The following is a 22,473-nucleotide window of genomic DNA, read 5'->3' on the forward strand; positions in this document are numbered from 1 at the left end:
TTTTCCTAAACAGACGGGAGTGTCAGACTAGTCAGATATCCTTCGCGGAAACCTACCCTATACCTGAAGTTTTCTTGTCGAAACAGGCCATGGTGCATGCCCCCTGGGTTTCAGTCATGCCCTCTGAATCACTCGTGCTCATTAGGAGGACGGACTGGGGATTGATGAGACATTCCTTGCGTGAAAAGACCATTCAGGGATGGTATATGACTATTTGCTAGGCGCGAACCGGGGAATGAAAGCTGGTCTACGAGCTTGACCACTCTTCCTTCGTGCGAAAAACACATTACTCTAAAGAGTGAGGAGACAATGGCTCCCATCAAATAAATATAGTATCATCCAAGGAGTAGATTATAATCCGGGGGTCCTTGGACTACCATTACATTCATGTGAACGGTTTTCCCTCTCAATGTTATGGGCACATCGGGAAGAATCCCTAATGGTCGACTGGTTCCTTTGTCAAAGCCTGTTAGATTTCTCATCTCAGGCAAAAGCGATGGCAAACCAAGCGCTTTCCAAGCAGTTGAGGAAAGGATACTCACAGAAGCCCCTTCATCTATGATGGTACCGACCATAACCATTCTATGTACTTGAGCGATGATTCAGAATGGTACACTAGCCGGTAAATGGGATCTGCCTAGTAGATTCCAGTCAAAGGAAACAACTAGGTTGCTTGGAGGTGGGACCGAATAGATGGCCGGGTATGACTCTGACGAACTTCCTTCCTGCGGTAAAGGAACGGGTAGACAGCCCCCATGTTCATCAGATTCTGTGTTCATGAAGAGAATTTGAATGGTGTCGTTCTTGTTCTCTTCAGTGACTGTATCATCTGAAGATTGATCCTCTGAAGGTACGACCGGGTCAACTGCCACCTCGACCTTTTGACTTTCGTCTCGTATGGATTCAGATGGTTTATCTTCAATGATAGATGCTTCGGCCGACCACAAGGGCATGTCCGCCGAATTTTCAACTAGTGACGGACTCGGCAAGAGTTTCTTGTATCCAGGAGGAAACCGTAATGGTGAAACCGGATGGTCATCCAAGACTCTTTTAGCTTCGTCTAAGAAGGGACAACGGTGGACGGCGTGATCGCCTTCACACAGTTTACAAGGAAATTTACATTTTCCTTTTTGTCCAGGGGCTTCACTTTCACTAGTTGATGGTGTATTTTCAACATGATCATCAGAGGTTGACAACACCGGGTTGTGCAAACAAGGAGACCAATCCCTTAAGATACGAGGGATGCAAGGACAATCTCGATGATAGTGGTCTCCTTTGCAAATGACACATGGCGATTTAGGCCTGGTTGGTGTAGTGTGTGGATTCTAGCTAGACGATGCTTGGTTGCCCTTTTTCACCTTTGGCTCCTTCTTCTTCTTCTCTTTCTTCTTCTGCTCCTTCTTCTTCTTAGGTACTTGATTTTTGGCTTTACCAGCTTCATCAAGCGAAGAGGAAGGAGGAGAGGAAGAATTGGACGAAGTAGAGGGTTGGGGGGTAACTCTGGTATCGTTTAGTTGCTGACTCAATTGTTCAGGAATCGTGGTGTTCTGAACGACGGAGGTTGAGAAGAGCCATACAGGCAAACCAATTGTCAGTCCTAGAAGCGACAATGTGGCCATATGGGGTGCACCAACATCTCCCCAAGAGGAGAAGGGACTAGGATTTCCTCCAAGGGGAACTCCTTGGTTGGTGGACTCCATTTTCCTCAACCTAAGACCAACGTAGGAAAGGTGATAATTATTCTGTTTAAAATAAATTTTAGATGCTTTGACACAACTTGTTTTTTCAATTTTTAAGAGTCGAGAAAAAACAAAAGATGACTCTAGTCGCCTTCGATTTCTAATGAGCCTGAAGCGACAAGTGCTCAGATGGACCTTTTCCGTTAAGGAGTCTGAAAAGGAACGAAAGGGACTGCTCAAGAAATCTAGACAGAGGGATTACCAAATCAATCGCAAAACTACAGAATACTTTTTACGGTACGGCAGTCAATCTTCCCAAATGCTGTGTTCAGTGCATTGCGATTGTTATGTAAAAAATAGTTAATTTTAGGTTTATTATTTAATTTAGGTTTAGTTAGGCGAAAGGGCACGATCATAAGATCATGCCCTTTCCTAAAGGGTGTCCATGGCGGTATATAAGCCAGGCAACCCACTGTAAACATCATCATCTGTAATTTTCATCTCTTAATAAAATATTTACATATATAAATTTCTGCGTATCAGGCATTTTCTGTTCCAGCGATCGATAGGGCGGCAGACACGGCTTCCTATGGATAAAGGATAAAGCCTATTGTGGTCTCCCAAAATATACTCAACGGTATGTGGGAGCACAAGTCCGTACTGGCACTTATCATCTCAAAGTGGAGGAATCACCCAACCAACAGTGAAAACAAGAGTTACCAGGCTTTACGACGCCAGAATACGTCTCTAGCCTAGACTTCTAGATGTTGTGCGTTAGGTTCCAAAGCGTTTTTAGATTCATTAAATTTATTTTATAGTTGATCTTGCTTAAGAAATTTGCCTTTCAAGTTCACTACGCGATGTAGATGTACAATTCCCAAAATGAAATCTAAGATGATAAATAGTCGTTTAGTCTTCTTCTTGCAAATGAAAATCCTAGCTACTAAGGAAAGAGAGATGTTCTTTCAACAAAGAGAAAAGAGCACACACTATATGCATTTTCCTAAATCAAACCAAAAAACAGTCTAAATGCAAATGCACGTGCATGTATTTGTTTTCAGCCTTCTTAATGTGTGAATGATAAAAAGGAATCTAATGTGCAAATCTGAATTATTTTTCAAAACGACAATTACTAACAAGCTTCTTTTCAAGACAAAATGAGGACAATGACAACACTTTGCGATTTGGAATTGAAAACTTGCTTTCGACACTAGAAAAACTACTAATTCAGATCAAATTCAATAGTAACAGGGTAATCGACTATCAAGAACAATCAAATTCTCTTCTATGACTGAAAACGACACTTGCGAAACTTTCAAATGAAGAAACGACAGTACAATTATGCTACTTCTTTATAAAGGAGAACTGAAAATGACTCAAAAAATACATAAAACATTCACAATTCTTTGCACAATGGAGGTGGAATATTAGCAAGGAAAGGGGTTTCAAACAGAGGTGTACTGACTACAGGCAGCAAAACTCCTGAATAGATATGAAAAGAGTGAAAACGAAGACCAAAATTTAGGAACAAGGCCTTGTCTGATCAGCGCACCTGTAACACAGTGAAACTGAAATGCAACGCACATACTACACTTGGGAAGTGCGTTGCATTTGAAGTTCACAGAACAGACAGTGCGCTGGACCAGGGACGAGACTTTGATTGGATTTTGGGTCATAGTTTTCAGTTCAGTTCAAGGATTTAGGCCAAGCAAGCGGTAATCAGTAAATCAATCACAGGGGTAGATCTAAGGAGGTTACTAGGGCCACCACGAGGGCAATTAGAAAGCTTGTAAATCAATCGTTTAATTCATAAACAAAACCTGGATATTGACTGAAGCAACGTTGATCTACTTTGCACTTGCATAGCAAATGCAGTTCGAAGGCTAGCTGGCTTGACTTCAGGCTCCATCTGTAAGTTTATAAAGTAAACAGATGTAGATGAACAAACAATCTACTCGCTCCCCAGCGGAGTCGCCATTTTGTTACCGGAAATAGTGTCTATGCAGAACTGCTAATCCCACTAAGGCTGGTAGCTACCTTAGAAACAAACAAACTAAAACTACTTTCGTTTTCCTTTATGAAAGATAGATGAGAGAAGAATAAAGGAGACCAACCTCTGTGTTGTGCTTGGTTCCTTGCTCGATTCCTCTATCTTCTGATAGTCCTTTGCTACTTGCTTTCGTACTTAGCTTCACAGAGTACCTATAGAATCAAAGCAGCATAACACTATACGAGAACATAGATCTATTATCATAAGAAATATAGGATCAGATGCATATTAACCACACAAATGCATAAAACATCAATCACACAAGTGTATGGAGGAAAACTTGAATAGTTTTATTGATAATCAAGAAAGATCCAAGAGAATTACAACCGATTGCTCTGACCCAGCATCATCCTCTCAGCAAGTAAGCCCTTCTTCACCTCATGAAAAGCTTAGATCACCCAACACTATGATTTTGTCTCTAGAAACCAACAGCACTTCCTTACAAGATGCAAAATTCCAGCCTCTAGATCTTTGGGATGAGGGATCCATATATAGATGTCTGCAAGGGAGGTGAGTCAGCTTGAGTTTTGATTAGTGTCTTCCCTCTGATAGTTCTTGATTCCACTTGGAGATTGATGATCTCTTACTCATCCTTGGTTGAATTCAGAGAGGCAAGTGTCACAGGGGAAGTTTCTGGAAGATTCCATGCTTCTCCACCTTGCAGATTGACCCTACCATTTGTCCCTTCTCACCCATTGCACCCCATAGAGGGGCTTTTTGAAATGCAACGCACCCACTGTGTGTATTTAGGTGGGATGCAACGCACTTTGCCTATGGAGCGAGTGAAATTGTCCAGTTTTGACTAGTTCTGAGTAGTTTTTCATGGATAACTTCTGGGAGATGATGTAATCACTTGACCTTGTTCTTTTAGGGGTTGGAACAACACCTTTAGGGACTTAGGAGCCCTTGGTTTATGGACATTTATGCTTGGTGTTGCAGTGCCCAAAAATGTCTATAACACACCTCTCATGGAAGCTTCTTAGTGATAAAGCCAATCCCATGAATCTTGTGGATGACCCTAACTCCTCCTCTATCTATAAAAGCTTGTCCTTTTGCCTTTGACAAGTTAGTCTCCAAGTTCCAAATTCTAAGTCTCAAAGTCTGAGAATTGCCAAGTTCATGCTACAAGGATCCTTATTCATTCCCATGAGGCTAAACCTTAAGTGAGGAGATTCTTTTCCAAGTAACCAAGGAGAGAGAGGCTTGTTCCCCATTCCCAACAAGCTTTGCAAGGCATGTGTTGCTGATCACCCAGCCAAAGGAGGATTTGACGTCAGAACTATAGTTGTATTCTTCTTTGTTGTTTATCAATAATAGACGACTATCATTATGGTTCCACTCTTATTGTCTTTGTAATGATGATTGAGCTATATCCTTTCTAACTGATATATAGTTGCATCTATTGGATTTTATGCTTGTGTTTGTGTCGTTATTTGCATGTGCAGGTGTCCGTTCATGAGGATCGTGGGGATTGTGACCAGCCGGAGCAAAGGAACGGGAGCGACGACTCTTCTACAAATATTAGCGTTGGAATCCAGGTAGGCCCTCATCATCGGTCTTTGATTTGCAATTAGGAACCTGTGTGTTAGCGTTGTTTGATTGTTGCTAGACCCCATTTGGGCTAGTAGGGATCGCCTCTGTCCGCAGAGGGGATTTACCTCCACAACAATTTGGCGACCCCACTGGGGAGTTGGCTTTTTGTCTTGTTGATTGTTTTGTCTTGTTGTTTGATTTGTAAACTTTGGACGGAGCCTGAAGTACGGCCAAATAGCCTTCGAAACGCTATTGCTCCGCATTAGCAAAGTAGATCAATGCCACTTCAGTCCATCTCTGGTTTGGTTTATGAACTGTATGGCTTGGAACTTGCCTTGTTTCTTGGTTTCTTCTACTTGGTTAGCCTTCTGGGTTGAATCTCTGTGTTGCTTCTTGCTCTTTGGTGTACCTGGGTACTGTTGACTTAGCTTTATCTCATTTGTTTTTTATTTTTCCATAGCAAACTTAGCTGGCGCTTTTTTATAGCATTACAGTCGCGCCAGTTGGCGCTAGTTGCACATTGACAACCCGAGCCAATCCCTAAAAGGAGCTAGTTTCAGCCTGACAGTCGCGCCAGGCCTGGGAATTTTTGAAGTTTGCTTGGCTGTGAGCCCTCTGAGCTTAGTTTTTGTTCTAGGTACCGTTTTTAGACTACTTGAGTGTGTTGGAGTGTGATTTGACTGGCTTTGATCTTTACCCTTTGGGTGCTTGCTTTTTTCTATCGATTTCACATTTCTAGCCCTAGGGCATCTAGTGGATTTGTGTGTCGAGCCTTCCTTAGGTGTTTTGATCTTCTAGTGGTCTAGTCAATTCTTTGATTACTCCATTGCACTTGTTTGGTGGTTGTAAATCGTTTTTTTGCGTTATTTGGGTGACTTGCTTTGTCTTCACTTTAATTCCGCTTCGTCTCACTTTGAGCCTAGATTACACGGCTCATTGGTCTCTTTGGGATTTTTCTCGTTCTTTGGAGTTTTGATTTGTGATTTAGGGAACTGAATGTGCTTGTATTGAATAGAATTTGTTTGTTGTCATTTCTCAAAGTTGTTTAGTGCATTTTTCCATCATCAAAAAGGAAAGAATCTCCTTTTCTTTGTATTAGTTAATGAGAATTAGAACTTTTCATTTTGATTAGTGATTAGTGATCTTAAAGAAAAGTTTGTTAATTTCCATTAGCTGCATTAGGGAAGTTCTTTGTTGTTTTGTGATCATTTCATTTGCGTGAAAGCTCTCAAACCCTCTCGTAACTAGCATTCATCGAATGAAATGACATATTTTGGCATATAGTTTGCATTTAGGGAATTTTGAGAGATTACATATGGTAAGGCCTGAAAACTGAAACCTAATACAAGATCAACTTTAAAATGAACTGAATGAATCTAACAACGCATTGGAATTTAATGGAACATATTTAGAGGTCTAGGCTAGAGAAGTGCTCCGGCGTCGTTAAACCTAGTCATTTTTGTTTCCACTCAAGGTTGGGTGATTCCTCCTTCTGTGACTCAATAGTGGTCTAGCATGGATTTGAGCTCCCACGTACCGTCGAGTATATGGGGAGACCCTACTAGGTTATCATCCTTTATCCACAGGAAGCCGTGTCTGCCACCTTACGACTCGTAACGCACCGAACACAGCATTCAGGAAGATTGACTGCCATACGGAAAGTCCTTGGTTTTCATATGATTGCCAAGGTGTATATGCAGTTTTACGGATTGTCTGGTAAACCTTTTGCCTAGTTCTCCAAAGTAGTCACTTTTTTATCCTTTTCAGACTCCCTAAAAGAAAAGGCTCACCTGAGCATTTGTCACTTCGGGCTCATTAAACATTCGAAGGCGACTAGAGTCATCTTTTTGTCCTTTTCTTGACTCTTAAAAAATGAAAAGGTCAAGTTATGTCCTTGCGTCTTAAAATTTATTCGGCCACGATTCACATTTACCCAGTTAGATCTTGTTTGTGTTAGTTTGAGTAGGTTTCTTTCTCGTTTGTGATGGAAACTTTTCCAGCGTTTACCAACCCAGGCATCCCCTCTGATGGGAATCCTGGTCATTTCCCTCCTTTTGGAAATGTTGGTGCTCCTTACATGGCAACGTTGTCCCTTCCTAGGTTAACTGTTGGGTTGCCTGTTTGGTTGTTCTCAACCTCTCTGGTCCCTACTGTCTCAACTGCTGGTCAATTAGTTCCTCCACCCAAACAACATCATGTTGATTCTAAGGTGGACCTCTCCCCTTCTTCGCCTGTTTCTGCGTCCTCATCTTCTACTTCGCCTGGTGAAAGTCTGGATTCAAGTAACCTGGTGGCTAAGATGAAGAAGAAGAAGACGAAGACGAAGAAGTCTCATAAGCGAGAGGTTAAAAGTACAACTCAAGTCGAGCCACCTTCTGCTCCTCCGCGGAAGGTCAAATTTCCTTGTAGATTGTGCAAGGATGACCACCTTCTTCGTGATTGTCCTAGCATTCCCAGGATCTTAGAAGTATGGTCTCGTGATCCGGCCCGCCCCTCGTCATCCTCTAAAGCTCATGGCAATGCTACCTTCTCGACTCACAAAATTAAAGAGAAAGGGAAGATTCGAATCCCCTGTAGACTATGTGAAGGAAACCATCCCCTTCACCTTTGTCCGCTCATGGATAAAGCTTCCGCTGTTTTGGAAAGTCTTACAGCTTCATCACCCCAACTTCCCGTTGGTTATCAATGTCTCTCTGCAGCTGCAGATCGTCTCCCTGTTGACAAAGAGATTGATTTAGATTCTTCTCTTGTCCAGGCTCCTCTTCCCGAACTTGGCAGTGCCAAGCTTGTTCCAGACCAATCATTGGTCGAAAAGAGTGTCGACTCGAGTTCACCACCCGTCGATCACTCTATTTCAGAAGAGTGTCATGCTCATGTTCTTCTCGTCTCGTCAGATTCTCTTGAGTCCGAGAACGACCCTCCTATCCTTGCTGATCAAGGGGGTCCTCCTTCGGCTCCTATAGAGCGGGGGGCAATCATACAATTCCCCCACCAAGTAGTTCAGTTGTTTCCTTCGACTGGAGTCATTTGACTACATTCCACCTTCCATCCCATGTGCCTTTCCAAATTACAGTACATGCCTATGATAAGGTAGTACCTGACACTGTCTTGGATGAGGGTGCGTCAGTTAGTCTCATACCTTTCGCTACTTGGCAAGCTTTGGGCTCCCCACAGCTTGTGCCAGTCGCATAGAATCTGTTGGCATTTGACGGAGGAACCACTCAACCATTAGGGATCCTTCCGAAGTTTCCTGTTACTTTGGGATGAAAAACCGTCTCTATAGACGTACTGGTTACCCAAGGTGCTTTAGATTTCAGTCTTCTCCTTGGCCGTGACTATGTTTATGCCATGGGGACCCTTGTCTCTTCACTTTTCCGTGTGGTTTGTTTTCCACACGACGGAAGAATCGTGACTATAGATCAATTATCGTTCTTTAGTCCCCCGGTGCTTCCTGCGCAGTTGCCATCCCCTCCTAGTTTTTATCCACTGGTTGTGTCTTCCCCACCCCAGGTCAACTACATGACTACTTATCCCGTGCCCATATCCAGTGATGATGCCGTCGTGCATGATGTCCTGGGGGCATTGGTCCCTGACTTCTAAGATGTTTTCCTTCCACCGGGAGTGACACCCTTGGAAGCAACAACTTCCTGTTCATTATGATGAGGTTTGGTCAGAGCATAGTTCCTTTCCTATGTCAAGCTCCCTAAAAAATGAAACTAGGTCTAGTCGGAGCATAGTTCCTTTCCTATGTCAAGCTCCTTAAAAAATGAAACTAGGTCTGGTTAGAGCATAGTTCGCTTTCCTATGTCAAGCTCCTTAAAAAATGAAACTGGGTCGGGCAGAGCATAGTTCCTTCCCTGTGTCAAGCTCCTTAAAAAACGAAACAAGGTCCCGAGCATAGTTCCTTGTCTTGTGTCAAGCTCGTTAAAAAATGAAACAAGGAGTTTCGAGGATAGTTCTTATCTTGTGTCAACATCATTAAAAAATGAAACCAGGAGTCTTGAGCATAGTTCCTGATCTTGTGTCAAGCTCGTTTAAACAATGAAACAAGGGTTACGAGGATAGTTTGTTCCTGTGTCAACCTCATTAAAAAATGAAACAACTCCCTTTCCAAATCGAGTCTTTGATTAAGATCTCGTAAAATCCAAGTCGAGTCTATCCAAGATCTCGAAAATGAACCTTTATTCCATCCACTTTGTTGAATGCAATGAAGCTTGGGGGGCATGTACCTCGCTTTGCGTCATTATGTTGGGGGCATGCGAACTTATAACAAGAATAGTTTTTCATTTCAAGCTTGTGTAAACATGAAACCGAATCCAAGCAGAGTCCTCCATGGTTCAAGCTTGCGTAAAAATGAACCCATACCTGATTTACATCTCGTGATTGCCGTTTATCCGCTGAATTCTACTAGATGAGCCTTGGTTGTTTCTTTCCATTGCCACCATCTCTTTGGCCGATCATATGCTTTCACCTAATTGTTTTTCCTTTCCTGAGGAACCGCAGCGATGAGTGGTTTTATTAGCCAGCCTCTTGACCATTACATGTTTTGAGCAATTCCACCATTGCCGGAACCAGTTGCTGCCCTTTATACCACTCGTTCCTCCAGGACGAGTCACCTTTAAGCTCTTTTCTGACTCGTAAAATATGAAAAGATTGCCGAGTATTTTTCCCTTTTTGACTCGTTAAAGAGAATAAAAATGGAGGTCTGCTTTTAGCTCTTTTCCGACCGTCTAAATATGAAAAGATTGCTGAGTTATTCCTCTTGACTCGTTAAACGTAAATAAGAGGCGGTCGTCTTTAAACTCTTTTCCAACCGTGTAAAGACAAAAAGATCGTCGGGCCCTTGTCATTTCAGGCTCGTTAACGGTTACGAAATGACGTGATTTCGGTCGCTTTTTTACTTTTTCAGGTCGAAGTCACTAATCATGAAAAGTACTCCTCGATCGTAATGGTCGGGCGGTTTTTTCGAGCATTGTTTTATACTTTTTCGGGCTCGAGAGACACAACTTTACGAAAAAGGACACCCCTGGAGTTCACTTTTTTGTTGTCTTTTCAAACTCTCTAAACATGAAAAGACACCGAGTTTTTCCTCTGTCAGACTCGTTAAAACTTGATGACATTGGATTCCGTCGAAATGACGCTTTACAAGCATATGCTACCCCCATCAAGTTTGTTGATAAAAATAACTGGGGTACTCGCCAGAAATGGTGGGGAAAATGGAACCACAATCATTGTCGTGTCGGCAGCATGTCGCTCTTGAACATGGCACTTGTCTGCATTTGTGTCTGGGTGGGGACATCTCATCTTGTTTTTACACTTGCCTCCATGGGTTTGGGTTATCCTGTTTGACCTCTCATTTGCTCATTACCTCGTCACCATGACCCTTGATCATTTGATACTGCCAAGTCCACTGTCGTGCCGCCAATATGTTCAAGAGAAGTTGACCTCTGCAGAATGCTCAACCTCCCTCTGATACCTCACACAAAACATCTTATCCTTCTCTGTCTCGTGTCGATGATGTGGGAAACATTATGGCCCACCTTCGATCAAGGTCACTTCCTATCGACTTCAGCTCATTATCCAGGAAGTTGACCTAGAGACTCCCTTCAAGTGCCTTGGAGCCTGCATGCCTCAATGGTAGGTTATTCGTGTTCGACATGAGGTTTTCATCATTGGCCTCCGATCGAATGATTCTACGGGTGTTCGACGTCGGCTCACTGATTCGCACACCGTAGATTGTACCTATAGTACCTTGAGGACCATTTTCATTATTGGTGGTACCTCTCACGTTTGTTAACAGTTTTCATCATTGACTGGTAATCAGACATTGTTCTTGCATGTTCGACTTCAACTCCCATATTTGCATGCTTGAACTTGTACTTTGTTTGGGTCGAGATGGAGCGCAAGACCCTGGATTTTGTCTGTTGAGATCCAGGTTGCGATTTTTTGGATTATTATGATCATTACATGACTCATTCACTGGATGGCTGCGACCATGCCTGAGTCTACTTATCAATCCTTACTGGATGGCTGTGCCCATACCTTGGATCTGGATTTTTATGTACTCTGCTATGGATGGTTGCGCCCATACCACATACGTCATGTACTTGAGATATCAGTTGTACTTCTTCATGCAGGTTCTCCGGTGGCAGTGTTTTCAGTTGGCCATGTTCTTGTAAAGCATTTCACCCCTCTCTCTCTCTCAGGCTTCATGCTTTAGGGGGCATCTGTTACACAGTAATTTGTCACCGTCCCTGTTACCCCTTCTCCCGCACATTGGAGGACTTATTCCGGGACCTGTGAGAAGTGACATAACCTAAAAACACTTGCATTGTATCCCCTTGAGTATGTACTTCATATGCCCTGAAGACACTTTCTGCAAAATACCCATAAAAATAGCCCTTTTTCCATTGGCGCGGGTTCACTGTGTATCACTCGCGCCAATGGGGGAAATCCTCCAAAGAGGGCGCGCCAGCTGGCGCTCTGTCTCAGAGTCGCACTCGCGCTAGCCCAGTTGGGTAAATTTTTTAACAAACCAACTTACGAAGGTTCTTCCTAACCTATTCATGAACTGATTCCATCTTGAGTTAGTTCAGTTGGGCTTCGAATCTCCATAGAAGGGAAGTAGTTCTCCACCTCTCATGGAAGCTTCTTAGTTATAAAGCCAATCCCATGAATCTTGTGGATGACCCTAACTCCTTCTCCTCTATCTATAAAAGCTTTTCCTTTTGCCTTTGACAAGTTAGTCTCCAAGTTCCAAATTCTAAGTCTCAAAGTCAGAGAATTGCCAAGTTCATGCTACATGGAGCCTTATTCATTCCCATGAGGCTAAACCTTAAGTGAGGAGATTCTTGTCCAAGTAACCAAGGAGAGAGAGGCTTGTTCCCCATTCCCAACAAGCTTTGCAAGGCATGTGTTGCTGATCACCCAGCCAAAGGAGGATTTGACGACAGAACTATGGTTGTATTCTTCTTTGTTGTTTATCAATAATAGACAACTATCATTATGGTTCCACTCTTATTGTCTTTGTAATGATGATTGAGTTATATCCTTTCTGACTGATATATAGTTGCATCTATTGGATTTTATGCTTGTGTTTGTGTCGTTCTTTGCATGTGCAGGTGTCTGTTCACAAGGATCGTGGGGATTGTGACCAGCCGGAGCAAAGGAATGGGAGTGATGACTCTTCTACAAATATTAGCGTTGGAATCCAGGTAGGCCCTCATCATCGGTCTTTGATTTGCAATTAGGAACCTGCGTATTAGCGTTGTTTCATTGTTGCTAGACCCCATTTGGGCTAGTAGGGATCGCCTCTGTCCGCAGAGGGGATTTACCTCCACAACAGTTAGAATAATAATTTTTGGAAAAACTTCACTTCCTTTCCTCATTTCACATAACTGCCAAAACCATCAGTTTAAGGGGAGGGATACATTTACATACATACTTTGTCACATTCATATGACATCCATATTCATATATCACATTCTAAAACCCACTTACCTTCAAAATATATTCACTATTACATGAGCATATAAATAACTTTGTCAAAAGTATTGAAAAGTTAATTGGATGCCTACACAATCATGGTTGTTACACAAGAACCAACCATGATGCATTCCAACAAAAATACTCTGCAGTAAAAATCACATTATCAATATGCAAAGATCATACATTAAAATTGAATGCAACAAACAAAATATGGTTGAAACACAAGAACCAACCAAGTTGCAGTTCATCAAAAACACTTTGCAAAAGTTAAGTAAATGATATCATGTAGAGTTTAAACCAAAGCTCAAGTATCAAAAAGTAATGTAATAGATTGCATGAGGACATTCAATACCTTCAATTTGGGGGTATGTTGGGCCTCAAAATAGTCCCTATTCTCACTCCATTATTCACCAATACCTTCACATTACTTCCATATTACCTTTATGTCACCTCCATTCCACATCCACATCATTACATTTACCTCATCATTTGGTTATAACTATGCTTTTCCAAAGTTTATTAATTCTTAACATTTTTAAGTGGATTTATTGTTAAACTTTAGAAAATAATATGTTGATACTTATACCTAACAATTAGAATTAGTTTGTTGAGATGTGTAGGTACAAAGGAAACTTCCAAGGCATCTTTATGTGGCACCCTATGTTCAAATTTGAATTTGAGAAGATCATGGAACTCATGGAGAAGATCATGGACCTCATGGAAGAGATTATGGATGGTAGGGTTATGTATCACCATTGGTTGAGAAATATGTGGGTCAAAGGAGGGAATAGGGGATCTACATTTATGAGTTTTTCATCATAGTTTTTGTATAAATAGGAGTGTTATCTCCTTCATTTGTAATATTCATTTTGTAATCTTAACTTTTAGAATTTAGAAACTTAGTCCTTTATTTGTAATTCTAGATTTTAGAATCATTGTAATGTAGAGTTTAATGTAGAGTTTAGGACCTCTTGGAATGTAGAACTTGGAGCTTGTAATTGCAATTTACAATTGAGGATAAGTAAAGTGGATTGGATTTTCTTCTACGTTTGACTTCTTTCCAGGTATGCTTGTGGAGCTATGGAGGGCCCCCATTGCCTCACTTGCATGCTCGTTTTGTTTTGGTAAACTTTCATTTTATGTTTGTTTTGAATTTCATTAGATTAAATTATTGGTTCATATGTTTGAAATATTAATGAATGACCTTTCGTAAGAAAGTATTAATGTTTCTTTGAATGAATCTGATTTAATGTTTGATTTCATTAGTTTAAGTTTCTGATTCATTTGCTTGAAATATAAATGAATAGTCTCTTGTAATAGAGCTTTAATATTTCATGCAATCAATCAGAATTAGATTTAAGTGCTTTAATTTCATTAGTTTAAATAGTTTGTTCATTAAGATTATTAGAAATATTAATGAACAGTCTCCTGTAAGGGAGCTTTAATATTTCTTACACTTGTCACAATGTCTTTAGATTTCATTTCGTTAAATGACTAAATAGGTGTTGGAGATTCCAATGAAAGACCTCCTCTAAGGGAGCTTTGACATTTCCTCACCTAGGTTAGTTTAGTTTATCCCTAAGTCCATATATATTGGATGATCCTCGAAGGTTACTTAACCGGATTGATAGTAATGAAACTCTAATTTGCATCCACATTTTAGACCAAACACCTACCAAAATGTAAGGGGATCTCCCCGATAAGAAGTCCCAATCAGATTGACCATTTGGTGTAGGAGTCCTAGCAGTGGGTCGTATGGTAATGCCTTGACCGTGATGTCGCACAGAGGCAAGTAAGAAAATTCTGTCAGTAGCAAGGGTGTGACCGCTGCAGTGAGTCAAGGAAGGTGTATGAGAGGTTCTAACACAGGTGGGTTGAGATGAGGGTGAAGGTGAGTTCCAGGTGAGTTCCAGGTTGAAAGGGATCAACCCCAACTCGATTAGGAACACATAACACATAGGACATACACAGATTCCGGTGCAGCAGTCCACACGGATGCGACAATCACAACAAACAAGGTAAGATAACATCTACAACACTCATGGATTAGTCCGAACGAGTGCAATGGTTATTACAACAAGCTTCATATGAAAGGTCTGTCTGATGTCCAAAAGAGCAGTTGACATGGACGAGACAACATTAACAACATATACAACACATTTCCATCAATAGATTATGCATTACAATAATTGAAACAGTTTAGATGTAGAACACAAGTTAAAGCAACATGCATTACAAGTGTTAAAGATCAGTATTACAACAGATACAATACATGTGTGAAACTGTGTTGGCCCTTATTATATAAGGAAGTGTAAGTTCCAATCATACAATATATCCATGTAGACCTGCTAGCCCCAATAGTGGAATTTTACAGCCACATCTACCTACTCCTCCAAAGAGATGAACTAGTTCCGTGTAGTGGAGAAGCCAAGGCACATTACAATAATGTCCAAGCTCTTTCCAAGATATTCTTATCAGAAGCTTGGCTAACCAAAAGCCCATACCATAAGTTTTGAGGGACTATTTATAGCAAAGGGTGGGGTGACCCTTGAAATTCCCCTTTGTGACAGTTCAACTACCATCATGACTCTTCACCTACTCTATGAATGTTACATCTAACTATTGACACTTGACTTACACTTGACATGACTCAACATTACAATGCACATGTACTCATGTGAGACAACATGGCTTGAGCAAGCCATGAAAGACATCACTGACACTTGGTCCGCTGAGATGTGACCAACTCTTTGACATGCTTGTGATGGTGAAGGTGGTGAGCTAATGCCAAGCTTGGTCATCCGTGATGGTGTGCATGCACCTCATGGTGACATCTTGTTGAAGCGAAATCTTGCCTCTGTTGAAACCGGTGCATTGGTTTAACCCATTCATCCAACTTTTATACTAACATGTGCATGGTCTTCTTGGGTGCGGCTGAACCGAAAATACACTAATGCATGGTGTTTGTGCTGATCTTCAAGTGTGTGCCTGTGGTCATGCGCATCAACTTTCCGAAGTACATGTTTAGCTCCAGTTGGACTTGCTTCTTGTCTTCGCCTTGGTGAGTGTGTTGAATGGGTTAGGTTATATGTGTGCGCAAAATGACATGCATGCTGCTGAATCCCTTGCATGCGTTCAACAACACTGCTCGCCATGTCTTCTCCTTGTTAGCTGTTGGGATGGATCTTTCACTTGTACAGACACAATTTCATTAGTGAGTTCATGTTATGCCCACTATTGTTCATGATCCTACTGCAACTCATTCGTTTGTCTGTGTAGCTTCATATTCATCCTTGAGTTGCTACTTCAGCACATGCAACTCCTTCACTATTCCATTCCCTGTCTTTGCATGATCTTCATGTCACGTCGTCACCTCATAGCCTGAGTCTCCAAAGTTTCTTTCATCACCAATGGATCTACTTGAGCTTGCAACTTTGTTTTGCTTTTGTGTTGTCAACAACCTTCCTCTTGTGTTCATTGCATCCACTGCATTCGTTGTGTTCGCTGCATTCCCTATATTCACTATGTTCGTTGCATTCGGTATGCTTCATTCAGTTTTTGTTCATGATGTTGCTTATTGTGATATCTTGATGTTCTTGTCTATGAATAACTTGATATCTTAATGAATAGGCAAGCTCATAGACATTTTATCGACAACATCTCCAAGTGTTCTCTGAACGGTGTCTTCGACTCTACACCCTTGGAAACTAGTGTACCTGCATTGCTGAGAGGAAGATGAACACCTGTAATACCTGGAGACATGGAAACACTCATGGGAAGCAATCTATTAGTCGAAAACCAAAATGAACTCTAGAATTGACTTGCAACATACCTGTGTGACTAATTATGAAGGTTATGCAATTTCGGCAGGGAGGTCAGGAGACTGACTACCAAGGCTATACAAGGCATAGTCTAGGCTACTGGGAGACTGACTGACTGCTAGAACTACACAATGCACAGTCCAGTCTGGCTGCTAACTGCTAGGATTGCACAATGAGTAATCTCAGCTGGCAATGGTTGCAGGCTCAGTGAGTACATTGCGCAATTTTCTTAGGCAACATTCACTGTCCCTTAGGATTTCAAAAAGCAGGCCTGGGGAATAGCTGCTAGACAGAAAAGCACATTTCTGAGGAGGAAGGTAGAGCCTTCCCTCTCAATATTGTGCAATGCTGTCTTGGTGAGGCTCTTGTGAGTCTGGGCCGAGGTTGGACAAACACGTTGACGGGCAATTGAAAGTGACTGTGAGTGTGAATGCATGCTAATACTAAGTGTAAGAATAAGTGAATGAACATGCATGCAAATGGTGAATAACAGATTCAGAAAATGGAACAACATGCATGTGGGTGAGGCGAGTAGCCAAATCAACAACCGTTCGTGAAAAACAGTTTCATGCATGTGACAATAGTGAGATGTTGACGAAAACTGAAATGGTGCTAGGACAAGCTAATATACATGCAAATGACAACATGTGTTCAAGGAAATTAAGAAAACAATACTCATACAAGTGAAAACTCAAAAAGTGACAGAAATGCAACACAAGGCATGGAAAGTGGGCTTACCCCAAGACAACTGAGTTGAATGTGCCGATTGCTCCTAGATGTGACGTGGGATATCTGAACTACAAGGTTGATGTGAGGAATGAGCTTTGCAACATTCGGTTGATGAGTTTTGATAATATCGAGGTTGTGATGTGCATGCCACAAATCTAGGGAGAGCGACACTTAGTGGGAGGTTTCTTAAATGATCTTTGCATGTAACCTCCAACTATTAAACATAGATCCCTGAAACAAGGGATGCCTTTGCATGTTGCCTTGGGAGAAGCAGTCCATGCATGCAAGTTAGTTTTGCTCGGTCCTGGAGGGAACTGGTCAACTCAGCTGCACATGCAAGAGATTGCTTGACTGCTGGGAGAAAATGCACATTTCTAGCTAGGATTTGGGTTGGCTGCCCAAGAGATTTGCGCAATTTCTGGGTAGAGCAACTAGTTGTTACCCAGATTTGCATAAATTCTGGGCTGAGCAGCCCTACTGGGGAAAATTCTGCAATTCCTACTGGGAGTGTTGACTGGCAGAATTGCGCAATCTTGGAGCCCAGCAGGCTGCCAGACAGGATTGCGCAATTTCTGGAGGGAAGGTTAGTTACCCTCCAGAAATGCACAATTTTCTTGGGAAATTGCTCAACCTGCAGTTGGACCAAGTCTGGGTGAACGACCTATGAGGGGAGTGCATCAAGCTATGATTGACAAGCTGCCTTTGTGCAAGCACACGACTGAAGCTTGTGAACCTAATGAAACAAGATGAGCTATTGTGAAGGTTGGAAGGGAGGCTCTGAAACGAAGCAAAGGAAAAAATTTGGAGGGTGGTTGTAGCCACTACAACATTTGGCGACACACTGGTAGAACTCTAGCTCTCTGAATGAACCTTGTTTGTGAAAAGAAAGTCTAACACCTCCGGAAGTAGTGTTCAGCTCTTAGCTCCTCTTGGTTTCTACGCTAGCTTGATTGTAAGACGTAGCATATGCCAAGCTCTTGGTCGATTGACACACATTCCAAGCCAAGTTAACACAGTTGTTTCGATTCGGTTTAAGGGGTATATTGATGTACAAGAAGTATAGTCGTCAGTGTCTTAGTTTCATCTTTGGTGTTGCTCCACTACCGGCAGGCCTGGACAATACCTCGGTGGAATCACATAGGAACACAAGAATGGCTCCACTTGTAGCAAGCCTAGTCAGTACCCTAATGAAGTTACTTGCATCACCTCCCTGCGTGGGAAGCCTTTCTCTTCTTTCGCCTCATTCATTTTTCATTTTTTTTTCAAACTTTTTTCACCTTTTCATTTTTTCCATTTTCATCTTCATAACTATGCATTTCACTCATTCATTTCAGAGGCAGAAGAGGGATCCCGACTTATTAAGAGTAGAAGAGGTTGTTCCTACAAAGAAGTAGTTTACTATACCTCTGACGTGCCTGTTAAGGTTTTTCCCCTCACCTTACTCTACTTGACTGAGTTGAAAAGGGTTAACCCAAAAACAACCGACTAGAGTATGTGACACTAGGTAGAGCACAAACGTTTTGTTTTCACCAAGGTTCACTTCGAACAGTATGTATTTTATGTTGATGTATCATGGACTAAAAGTAACAATTTGGCTTAGTGGGGCCTGACCTAGGTTCAGAAGTGATTTAGCCAAGAAAATCCTGGTACTACTGGCCCTTTTGGCAACACTCCACAGAGTGCGGACTAAGGTCTCACCCAAAGTAGTATGGGAAGTGCTAGAACTAGGTTTCCGCACCTTGGGGATGTCTTATATGAGGTGATTTGTACGTGGTCCAACCCTCATACTTCCTATGCTAAGCGCACCAATGGGCACTCCACGCCCTGTGATACTGTCTTCGCACAGTTCTAGCCGCAACGCGAACCATGTTATTTACCCAAGTTCTCCTTAATTATGTTCTATTAGCTGATTACTTAGATTCTTTTCATATAAAAGCATTCATACAAGCATTTATATAGTGTGCGCGGTAATTGAATAGAGTAAAAGTAATGCATAACATCAAGATATAGATTCAATAACAGATGCACAGAGTAAACTTCTCTTTATTGACTTTCAATCCCAAGTACAAACTTGACTCTGCCCTGCACTCAGCTGCAGATTCTACTAGGCCTCTGCACACTCAGCTGCATAGCCTTTTCCTACTACTACGACCCAGTACACTTCAGGTTTCACTCTTAACCTTGAACCATGCCTTTTCTATTCTATCTATCTTCCTCTCCATTTACACTTAGAGCCTCGCTCTATTTATATAATCCCATGGTCTGCGGACCATGGGTAGGCCCACACAACTTTACATTAATTTACAATATTTTAGGGCGGACAACCCTTTGACTCATCCTAGACCTCGCGCTCTGCACCCGCAATTTGCGGATTATTATAATACAATTTTCCAAAACTTGGGCTTTGAGCCCCAAAACATGCTGCAGGGGATCCTACGCCCAATAAGCCCCCAACACAATCATAGTGACTCATCCCAAGTCACTCTGCTGGTGCGGAAATCTTGGCTCGGAGCCCCTCCAACTGTTCCTGTGTTGCGTGAAGGTCCGCAGCGCACTATTCTGTCGTCTGCTAGATCTGCTCTACTCTTTCTGCCAAAATCTCATTGTCAGGGGCAAATCCATGTCTTAAAGCATGCATCGCTTTCATGTGTGTGAGCTTTCCTTCGATGTCAGCAGTGATGAGGAAGGCCTCATCAATCCAAGGCTGGACGCGCACTTTAAGTACCGCCTCTTTCTGTCACGCGGCATCCACCTGTTCCTTCAATGCCTTCGACTGTTGTAGCTTCGCCAGCCACTGGGTCAGGGAAATTGTCTACACCGTTTCACGCATACTGTCATACTACACCTGAAGCTCCTATGCCTCTGTTTCCAGTCACTGTATGGTGGGGTCCTCCTGTAAGGAAGTGAGGACCGCGAAGGATTCTTCCAACATAGTGGTACAGGCCTACACTATCTGTCCTATTTCATCCAGCCCTTTTTGGATAGCACCAGCGTGTTGTTCCCTAACTTTTGGGTCCATGGCTGACTGCGCCTTTAATCACAGTTCGGCAATCTAAAGGTTGAGGTCCAACTATATCGTCATTTCATCCTTTGCCTCGCGGAATCCACTGGCTAATCTGTGAATTCGCTCTCCTACTAGTGGATCTGCTGGACAGCCAATTCTGCGACAGTTCTATAAGCATCGTCCACTGCCTGTGCCAATCCTTGACTCTGCACAATGAGTTCATCACGTTACCAGCTGATCTGTTCCATATTGATCTTCTGTTCGCTCAATACTTGTAGCACATGGCCTTCTCTGACTCAAAGCTTGGCTATGGCCCCATCCTATAACCGGTACAGGGTTTCTCACAGAAGGGCAGCCAAGTTTATGCACAACCCTTTAATCCTTCCCACAATAGATCGATCAAATTCATTTGCTGCTGCTAACATGCCCTTGGTAAACACGAAAGTGTTGGGCACGTGTGCATGCAACATCTGTTCTGTCTCTGATGTACCTACTGTGACATATGGGGCCATTGTTCCTGTGTGAGGGGGTTGCACCTGTAGTCCCTGTAACTGTGTTTGTAGTGCCCCCAACATAGTGTTCTAATCCATCATCACTTCTTGGAGCACGTCCTTAGTGACATCGCGAACTGTCGCGCCAATGTCAAACAGATCACCTTCTGTAAGCGTGATTGGGTCAATGGATGTCTTAGATGCCTTCGTCTTCTTTATGGGGAGCATTTCTTAGGGACGCACGACCGTTTCAATTGTTGCGAGGTAGATTCTGGATCTGCGTGCTATCCGTCCAGGTCGATGTCCTCAGCCTCCTGCCCTGTGGACATCTCATGGCCCCCCTCTGCCTCTTTTATTGGCATTGTTGTTGTTTCTACCATCTGCATCACTGTTGCTTCATCGACCGTCTTCTGTTGTGTGGCTGCTTCTTGTTCCTGGCGCCTCTTTTCGGCCAGCTGTACAATGCGCATCTTGGTGGCCTTCTTCCTTTGTTGGGCTGCGGCCTTCTCCATTCCTACCAAGTCTGGGGCGCGCCACTTCGGAGGCCATGATTCCAATGTTGTGAAGATGGCATCATCCATAGCAATAAATAGAAGCTATTTCTAGTCCTTTGATGGATCCTTCTACGCCCGGACATGAATGTTGTGCATGTCTGCTTTAAACTTTGTAAAAGCCTGTAGAGTGGCGTACACTATGGGAGACAGTCATGGTCTTCTATTAATCCACATCCGGATGATCGTCTCCATCAACACCCAAAAAACCTTGACGCGTGGATCTGCTTTGCATCCTTCGTGGCCCAGAGGGAAGCGTACTTCGTGGCCTCAGGAAGGTCCTGGTCGATAGGCGAGAACTGGCTATCTACCGGTAGTTCACCTACTACCAGTACAATGGATTAGAGCAACCACGCGTAGTGGAAGGTCTTATGCTGCTCTTGGGCCTCCTTGCAGTTTTTCAAAAGCTCCTTGTTATCGGGAAATCTAGTGTCTATGCAGAGCTGCTAGTCCCACTAAGGCTGGTAGCTACCTTAGAAACAAACAAAGTAAAACCACTTTCGTTTTCCTTTATGAGAAGTAGATAAGAGGGGAAAGAAGGAGACCAACCTTTGTCTTGCGCTTGGTTCCTTTCTTGATTCCTCTCCCTTCTGATAGACCTTTGCCACTTGCTTCCTCATTTACCCAGCTTCAAAGAGTACCTGTAGAATCAAAGTAGCATAACACTATCCAAGAACAAAAATCTACTATCATAAACAATATAGGACCAGATATATATTGACCACACAAATGCATATATCATCAATCATACAAGAATGTGGAGGAAAACTCGAATAGCTTTATTAATAATCAAGAATAGCAAAGAGGATTACAACCAATTTTCCTGACCCAACGTCATCCTCTCAGCAAGAAAGCCCTTCTTCACCTCATGAAAAGCTTAGATCACCCAACACTATGATGTTACACCAAGAAACCAGCAGCGCTTCCTTACAAGATACAAAATTCCAGCCCCTGGATCTTTGGGATGAGGGATCCATATATAGATTTTTGCAAGGGGGGTGAGTCAGCTTCTAAGATTTGATTAGTGTCCTCTCTCTGATATTTCTTGATTCCACTTGGAGATTGATGATCTCTTACTCATCCCTGGGCGAATGCAGTGAGGCAAGTGTCACAGGAGAAGTTTCTGG

The sequence above is a fragment of the Pinus tabuliformis genome, chromosome 4_1 (genome assembly GCF_031772625.1).
Source record: "Pinus tabuliformis cultivar Carrire ecotype Pingquan chromosome 4_1, CPIR1, whole genome shotgun sequence".
Classification (NCBI taxonomy): Eukaryota; Viridiplantae; Streptophyta; class Pinopsida; order Pinales; family Pinaceae; genus Pinus; species Pinus tabuliformis.